This window comes from Mesocricetus auratus, unplaced genomic scaffold (assembly GCF_017639785.1).
Source record: "Mesocricetus auratus isolate SY011 unplaced genomic scaffold, BCM_Maur_2.0 Super-Scaffold_100015, whole genome shotgun sequence".
In the NCBI taxonomy this organism is placed as follows: Eukaryota; Metazoa; Chordata; class Mammalia; order Rodentia; family Cricetidae; genus Mesocricetus; species Mesocricetus auratus.
In genome coordinates, this window is record NW_024429198.1 from 44183386 (window position 1) to 44190697 (window position 7312).

The following is a 7312-nucleotide window of genomic DNA, read 5'->3' on the forward strand; positions in this document are numbered from 1 at the left end:
CCATAAAAAATACTTTGCGTCCCTGTCAAACTTCTTTCCTATCAAGAAGTGTCCATATCATTTAAATGTAGGCACCCTATCCAAGAGTTTCCAGTCTTATGGGACACTGCTTGTATGGAAAACCATACATTTTGGTGAAAAATTGATCTAAACTAACATTTTCAGTAATATGTCTGTTGCATCATGTGGGTATTATTTATTTTTCACCAGATGAACCTATTCCTGAGACTCTCAGATGTTTTAGAAAACTAAGGAATAGCAATTACAGCAGACTTTTTTAGATTTATAGACAATTTTGAGGGAGAGCCCCACATTCTGTTAACGAAATTGCCTTCATTTTATCTCTGTCAGTTTCTGTTTCCTTCATCGGAACTCTGTGAGGTTCTGATCCGCAACTTGGGAAAGAGAAATGTTTGTATTGGAGGGAAGAAAATCTGGGACCAGAGAAGGGGGTACCGATATAAACAGTCCGGCTTTCGTGATGGCCACACAGCACCAAGGGCTCAGCTGTAATAACTGCCAGGCCTGGAGGAAGTGGCTTGAACATAGAACCCATATCGCTTCTATATTCCGGTTGCTTTGAGACGGAGTAGAGTTCACACGCCAGGGAGGGGCTATTAAAAAACAAACTACCATCCATCCCTGTAGCTTAAGTTCAGACATTTCTAGACGGTCCCTGATATCAGTTTTCCTGCTGGTGTGTCACATGTCTGAAGCCACTTAGGAAGTGAGGCAGGAAATGAAAAGAGCTGGAGCCCACACTGGACGACTCTTCTCAGCACAGCCGTGCTCCTGCTCGCTCACTGCCCGTCTTCAGCCGGGCTCTGGGCAGGCAGCATTGCCCAGGGACGAGGTCGCTCACCCTTCTTGCATTTGAAGGTGGGCAACAGCAGCCTTGGAATGGGGAAGCAATTTAAAAATCAGTCATGTTTTTCCCTTTGAGCACATCCAGCGTCCCCAGAAGGACATGCCCAGTGCTGGCTGACCTTGCCAGGAGGAATTCTCGCCTTGGCTCTGGGCTGTATTCCTTGCTCCCTTCGGGCAGTCACTTCCGGCCATGCTCTGCTTTCTTCTTCTTCTTCTTCTTCTTCTTCTTCTTCTTCTTCTTCTTCTTCTTCTTCTTCTTCTTCTTCTTCTTCTTCTTCTTCTTCTTCTTCTTCTTCTTCTTCTTCTTCTTCTTCTTCTTCTTCTTCTTCTTCTTCTTCTTCTTCTTCTTCTTCTGTCTTCTTCTTCTTCTGTCTTCTTCTTCTGTCTTCTTCTTCTGTTTTTTTAATTGAAAGTAAACCTTCAAAGCTGGCCAGCCACCCGAGAAATGCTAGTGGGGCTGTGACTGGGCAAGGGGACCTCAAACAGAAGCCAGAGTCCCACTCTGTCTTCTCCTGCTTAGGGCAGAAGCCACCAGGGTCTGTGGGCTCCTGGGCTACTTAGCTTTCAATTTAGCTTTTGTGTGAAAAGAAGGGAATGTAGATTTGGGGGAAATGTGTGGTGATCTGGAAAATAGAGCTCTCTGTCTCTGAATCTCTCTGTCTCTCTCTCCCTCCCTCCTTCCCTCTCTCTCTCTCTCTCTCTCTCTCTCTCTCTCTCTCTCTCTCTCTCTCTCTCTCACACAGAGATTCCAGACAGACTGTATTAGGGTACATTGCAGAAGGAAATCACACTCAAATTTCAGTTTTGAATATTAGAAGCAGCAGTGTCCTGAATGGCAGAGCCAGAAACCAGGGGCCCTAGGCTCTATCCAGGCTCATCTCTTTAGGTGATTTATTTGAAACTAGCCCTTTAGGTTTCTTTCCCCAAACACATTTTTAAATATAAAATGAAAAATATGTAGAAAAATTGTATGATTAATACTTTTGTATCTATCATACAGAACCAACAGTAACTAGCATTTTTGGCTTACCTTGACTTCTGAGTGAGTAAACACACACACACACACACACACACACACACACACACTCTCTTGCTGTACCTTTTGAAATTAAGTTATATATACCATGACCCTTCACCCCTAACTAAAGACCCCAGCAAGCTTTCCTATGAGGCTATTTTTCTACATGAACACATTACAATTAATTGCACCTAAGAAAACAAATGGAGGCTAGCCTGAGGGTCAGGGCTATATAGTGAGATACTGTCTTAAACAGAGAATGAATAAACAAATATTCTTAATAACATCTATTATCCAGTAGGTCTTCCAACCATAAGCTGTTTTCAACAACTGATTTTTATTTTTTGGATACAGGGCCAGTCAAGGTTCCTATGTTATGCTTGATCATTGGCTTGCTCTTTTGGGTTTCCCTGAAGTAGGACCAATATACACAATGTGCAGACTTACCTGTGTTGTAGAGTATTAGTTTAAGATGTGTTACATTTGTTTATGCTGGGGAGTATTTGTTTAATGATGCAAAGATGTGTTGCATTCTTTCATGTTGCATTTGTCTAACTCTGTGAAGCTGTATTACTTTGCCTGCCTAAAACACCTGATGGTCTAATAAAGAGTTGAGCAGTCAATAGGTAGGCAGGAGAGAGAACTAGGTGGGGCTGGCAGGCAGAAAGAATAAACAGGGGCAAGGAGCAAGAAAAGGAGAAGGAGAGGAGGATGCCGGGGGACAGCCACACAGCCAGCCATGGAGTAAGAAGGAAAGAAAGATGCATAGAATAAAGAAAGGTGAAAAATCCTAGAGGCAAAACATAGGTAAAGAGAAACAGGATAATTTAAGTTAGAAAATCTGGCTAGAAATAAGCCAAGCTAAGGCCCAGCATTCATAAGTAAGAATAAGTGCGTGTATTTATTTGGGAGCTGGGTGGCAGCCCCCAAGGGGGGGAACCCCAACTACAGCTGTCTACCTTGGTGGCTATTCACATGAGCATACATGCAAAAACTGCCACAGTTGACTACACCGAATATGTCTCAGCAGTTTGTTTCACACTTTCTCAGTCCTCAACTCTAGGATCAGTAAAGTCACAGCACAATTGTAACCCCCAGATCTTTTAGATCAGAATTGTGAATTGGTTGAGTCACTTAGAGAATAGTTTGTGTTATGTCGTGGTTGTGAAGTGTGTGCCTGGCAGATTTGTGTGCTTGAAGCTGGCCCCAGCCTGTAGTGCTGTTCTGGGAGGGCTGTGGGTCCTTCAGGAGGTAGAGCCCTGCTTGCAGGTGTACTCTACTGGAGGCAAGCTTTTTACAGTGTAGCTTATGAAAAACCGTGCTTTGGAATCATCATATGTATATGTGAGTGCCCGTGCATGCACGTTGTGGCATAGATGGAGGCCAGATTACTATGTTTGAAGTCGCTTTTGTCCTTCTGTCTTTATATGGATTCTTGAGAACGGATGGTGAGCACTCCAGTGCCATCTTGCTGGCCTGGGGCAGTCTTCTGAGGATTAGTATAGTTTACTTCCATTTCCTCTGCCAGTACGATGTGATCAGCCACAGGTCCCTACTGCCACAGACTGAGTCCCCCACAGCCACCATTCTCTCCTGACAAGGATGGGCTTTAACCCCTGAACCGTGAGTGAGACCACATCCTTCTACTGATGAGTTGCTCTGTCAGGCATTCCAGAGACAAGCAAAGTGGTTAATACGGTTCGCTGTACCTAATGGATTTCAACAAGTCCCGATTCCATGACCCAGCAATTCCTCTCCTCAATACAGACCTGTGTGTAGCACTCACCGCCAGAAGACCATGAAGGAACGCTTATAGCACATTTAAGCCTAATATCACCAAACTGGACGACTACAGAACAAGAACACTTTCTACATGCCTCACATTGCATCCCAGTGGGGTTGTTTAACATGGGCTATTATCAGTGATGTAGACAGGGTTTCAAATAGAGTGACCACCAGGCCTGAATGCTCAAGCTACTGATCCCACTCTGGGAAGTTAGAAATGGTGACAATTCTTTGTTTTGTTTTAAATACCTTGTGCTAAAACACTCACAAAATATACCATCTAAATCATTTCTAGCCGTGTGATTCAGAGGCATCAAGCATGCTTATGCTAATTTCTTTTCTTTCTTTTTTTCTTTCTTTCTTTCTTTCTTTCTTTCTTTCTTTCTTTTTTTGTTTTGAGACAGTCATGTAACTCAGGTTAGCAATGAAGGAACTCACTAAGTAGTGGAGAATGACCTTGACTTCCTATCTACTGGGACTGTGGGATTACAGGTGTGAACCACCATGCCTGGTTTAGCACCTCGGTTATTTTCAATAACAGGAAAGACATTTTCTCAACAAGCACAGTGTTTCTTTCTAAGCCGGAAGTGAGGCTGAGTCATCCATCTGCACATAGATAGCACTGGATGACCATGATTTAAAGTACGAAGCCGCATGTTGTATGTTTCCTGAGAGGCTGTGAAGAATGACAGGCCAGTTTGTCAAGGAGCTCTCATCCTTATCAGATCTGGTCCCATTCCCTTAGAACTTCAGTTACTCATTAGTTGGTATGAAGATGGGGGAATGCTTAGGGAGAAATGAATAATTATTAAAAAGGGCCAAGAGAGTGAGTTTTCAAAGATAGAACTCTCTGGCAAAACCGTTGTCTATCTAAGTAGGCCCTCTGGAGTTAGTGCACAGTGCTGCATCTGGCCCCCACCTGCACATAATTAGTTTCCTTGAGCTTGGAGAGGAGCAAACACTGAAAAAAATGATGTCAAAAATCTCGAGCAATCTGTCATGATCCATGCTATACAATTAAAGCTGTGTGCTCTCCCTAAGAGTTATGTAATGCAGATGACAAGGTGTTGAGAGCCCAGAACTGGGAAGTCATCTGGTGTGTCTTCATTTGCAGTTCTGATATCCTTTTCCTGGACCGCACTCTGAGCTGTGGGGTGGGAATCACAGGAGGGAAGGATGAAACACTCTTGGGAGATCTATAGGACTTTTTAAGGACTTGAAATTTATCTGTAGACAAGACTCCTTATTCTAAGCAAGCAGAACATTGTGTCTGAGAGTCCAAAAAATGAACTAGCAGAGAGCAAGTGTGTGGAGCCATATGTCAGAGATGTTCAGTGGTTAGTTAGTATGCCTTGACACACATCAGGGAATGCATCCTACTCATGTATGACCTCCTCCTGGGCTCTGAACCCCAGTCCATCACTCCAGCTCCTCTGTGGTTGCCTGCATCTTACCTGATACCACACTTGTCTTCTTGCTATGAACCTACAAGATGAGACTTTGTGTTTCCCTCATTAAGGGGACTGCAATGTGTGGGAATTCAGAACTTAATAACCAACATGGTGTGACCAGGAGTCCGAGTTTCTTGGGGGGGTTGGGGGTGGGTGGGTGGTGAGGAGGTCACACAGGAAGAGTTGGAGATGACTGATGGACAAATCAAGGAAAATATATTCACAGACAACAAAAAAGGTAGAATAATGATCATTAGAGTTCGCCGTGGTAGGCAGAACGGCTGAGTTTGGTTTTACTGTTCAGTTCCAGGTAGGGCGTCTCACCCTCGTCTGCATTAGAATTTGTTCCAGTCATTTTATTGTTCTTGAGACAGGGTCTCCTGCATCTAGACTGGCTGCAAACTGGCTCTGCAGCTGAAGGTGATCTTGAACTTCTGATCCTCCTACCTTTGCATTCCTTTTGCTAGGTATGTGCAGATTGAACCCGTGCTAGGTGGTAGCATGGTCCAGCTGAACCAGGCAAGTTAGGTGAGTACTCTGCCAGTGAGGTCCGCACAGAGGCCATTGTGGTTTACTGTGGGGACCCGAAGACTAAGGTGCTAGGAGCATTAATCAAGGATTAGGTGTCTGTCTGTCCCCAGTGTCTAGCTCAGAGTTTCCACCAGTCTCAACTCCCAACTTCAGGAAATCACTTTATCCCAGGTCAGAAATGAAGAGAGCGGCCCCAGAGTGAACACAAACTTCACAGAAGGCCAGATCCTGAGTCAGAGTTCAGGTGCCTTTAGGAAACTGAAGAGGATTCGGGAAGCCAGACAGTGGGGATAGGAGTTCAGCAAAGTCTGGTCTCTGGTTCAGTATGAAGTTGGCCTGCTGATTTTGGAGGGCTGTGGGGAGGGAGGTCCTTTGGATGCTGAAACTGATTGAAAATATGTCTTCAGGAGGTCAGAGAGTCAGGCCTTTAGCCATTATCAAAGGAAGCAGGGGTGGTGTGGTAGGGTGGTGTTAGTGGTGGGGTGGTGGTCATTCTTCTTCTAGACCCTTAGGCCACAAAACTGTTTCCAGGCAAAACTGTCCAGGCGTCATCTGTCTCTGGGGCTCAGACGTTGTGAGAGTAAGAGTTAACATATTCCAAGGTAGATAGACACACGGGAAGAGGGGCCATGACGAGGAAACTGGCAAACTTCCAAGATGGTTGGCTTCTTCCTCACCCTCCTCACTGGAGACAAAAGCCCGGCAACTAAAACAAAGGCCTGTGGACTCTTTCTTCCCCCAGGAGGCTCCCCTGCTGGTGAACTGGCCCAATGACTTCAAGGCTGGCTCAGCACAAGTAGTCCGAGTTGGCCTTGAGTTTGAAATCTTCCTGCCTTAGCCTCAGCGCTGGGATTACAGCCGTGCACCTCCCAGTCGGCCTCCTATCTCGCTTCCTTTTCAAGTCTTGCCTCAGCCAGTACCGTGTGAGCTGCTAGTGAGGCAGTGCCCTGTGGGGAGCTCCTATACTTACACACGGTCGGTCAGTGTGTAATTTCCTTTGACTGAGCGAAAGCCGTGTTAGGGAAGGGAGGTAATGTGCCCGGGAGGACTCCTGCCTGCTGTCTTCCTCCTCGAACTGTGACCTTTAATTGGGCCTGCTCCAGTAATGTCTGTCTTGAATTGAGCATGCTCTGGAAAAGTGGCCGTCCCCAGAGTATTTTCCCGTGTGAATATGCGTATACTTCTGAACCAAATCCCTATGCTCCCTCTGTAGGAAGACCTCACTGCTTTAGAAACAGCGCCCTCTTGGATTCCTATCTGCATTTCTTTTCCTTAGCTATGCTTGTCTTGGCTTACCTAGCTCACTGAGATGCAGCTCTGTCCCATTCGGTTATGAACAGGCCATGCCAGTCTCAGTGAGGAGATAAACAGACTCTGAATCCCGTGGCCAAATTGTGTTGGGATTCAGAGAGAGATTGTGAGCGTAAGTGGGAGAAGGGAGAGAGACCCATGAGCCTGGTACATGAGTTGCCTAGGGAAGTCGAGCTCCTGCTTAGCTCACTTTCTCCTTTCTATTCGGCCCAGGACCCATGATGCCACTCTCATGGAGGATGGTTTGCTCTGTTCAACTAACACAATCTAGAAACTTCTTCACAGATGTTCTCAGAGGCTTGTCCTCTGGGGATTCTAGATCCTGTCAAACTGACAGGATATTAACCAT